General features: G+C 42.9%; 1 pseudogene; it reads left to right on the plus strand.

Moving 5' to 3' along the window:
• Positions 1 to 813: 813 nt before the first annotated feature.
• On the plus strand, positions 814 to 1,428 carry LOC101558452 (39S ribosomal protein L32, mitochondrial-like; annotated as a pseudogene).
• Positions 1,429 to 1,865: the final 437 nt, after the last annotated feature.

Raw genomic sequence — 1,865 nt, forward strand, 5'->3', positions numbered from 1 at the left:
TAGCCTTGCACATGGCCGACACTGGTTCGATTCCCAGCATCCCACATGGTCCCTGAGCATCCCTGGGAGTTATTCCTGAGTTCAGAGCCAGGAGTAACCCCAGTACATCACTGGGTGTGATCCATAATGAAAAAAAAAAAAGGAAAAAAAGACCCAGCACATGTATCATCCCCCAAGTTACGTCAGGTAACATCTCTGAGCACAGAACCAGGAGTAACCCTTCAGCACAGCCAAGTTTGTCCCCTCCCCTGTACCCCAAAAATAAATAAATAAATAGAAAGGAAGTAGATAAGGGTAAGAAGACAACTTGCCTAAATTGGAAAGCATTTCCAACCAGGATAGACTATAGGGAAAGTTTCAAAGAGAAGATACAGGGGCCTAGGCTTATGCTAGTTATACCCAGGGTGTTGTATATAAATGCTGTATATACAATTTATACATATTTAGTAGTTTTTCAAGAATCTCTTGCTAATTTATGAAGGAGAATGATTTAATGTGGAACATACTATTAAGAAACACGATGGACACACAGCTATAGATAGGAAAACAGAGAAATGTCACCAGGGGTATATTTTTCAGTATGTATATGAGAACAAAAGTAGCTGTCAGTTGAAGAAGGCTACAGTACAGTCTCCACTGGACAGAAATACCTGGCCAGAGGTCTGGACTTTTTTTGTCAGTACAAATGCATCCATAAGGCTCTGCCTTGGTCCAATAAAAGTAAAAGAATGAGGGACCAGCATATTTTTCCAGAAAGGAGTTACCACATTTTGCGAGCTGCAAGCCTCAGACCAACCTGATTTAGTTTCCTTAATGAGGAGAGTTCTGAGAAGCTTAAGGAAAAGAGAAGGGGCACAGTTTCTTACACTGGTGGATGGCGCCGGCCCTGCTGGTGCTGCGGGCCCGACGTGGCTAGCCGCGTGGGCGCTGCTGCGAAGCTGTTGGCGGCGCCTGCTGCCCGCGCGTCAGCCTGGCCCGGCCAGCCCGCCTTGCGGACCAGTATTAGCAGTCCAAAATCCAGCTATATTTACAGAACCAGCAAATGATATCAATGGAAATGAGATTTCCAGCCTTTTGGATAGTATCTTTTGGATGGCAGCTCCCAAAAATAGGCGCAGCATTGAAGTGAACCGGTGTAGAAGAAGAAACCCTCAGAAGCTTATTAAGATTAAGAACAGTATAGACATTTGTCCGGAATGTGGTCACCTGAAACAGAAACACGTCCTCTGTGGCTTTTGCTATGAGAAGGTGCGCAAGGAGACTGCAGATATCAGGAAACAGATCGGAAAGCAAGAGGGGGGTCCTTTCAAGGTGCCCGCCTCAGAGACTGTGGTGCTACACGCGGGAGAGGCACCAACTGCACAAGATCAGGGCAAGGGGATCATCGAACGAGATTAGAAGAGACCCTCCTGGTTCACTCAGAATTGATAAGATGCTTTATGGATCTAAGTTTATGTGAAGGAGGGAAGACTTTTTGTTTTTATTTGTGCTTGTTTTAATATCAATATAGCTTAAAATACTAAGTTGTGTCTGGATGATTTAGGGAGTTCTGAATCAATGGAAATGTTTGCTTATGTAAACCTCAATGGATTAATTTCTACTACTGTACAAGGCTTTAAGTACACAAAATTTACACAACAGAAAAATTAAGCAACTTAAAATTCATTGCAAGAATGAAATGTTTTCCTAGTTTTTTTTTTGGCTACACCCACATCTTGTACCTACATGAATAAGACCAGGTGTTGTCCATAATTGACCTTTATTATGATAGTGAGATGAAGCGACATGGTGGGGCATTTCTTCCTTGGTATTTTGTAGTGATTCTGTAATACGTCATGTTAACATTCTGTCAAAGTATGGCGACT

The sequence above is a fragment of the Sorex araneus genome, chromosome 3 (assembly GCF_027595985.1).
Source record: "Sorex araneus isolate mSorAra2 chromosome 3, mSorAra2.pri, whole genome shotgun sequence".
NCBI classification, from domain to species: domain Eukaryota; kingdom Metazoa; phylum Chordata; class Mammalia; order Eulipotyphla; family Soricidae; genus Sorex; species Sorex araneus.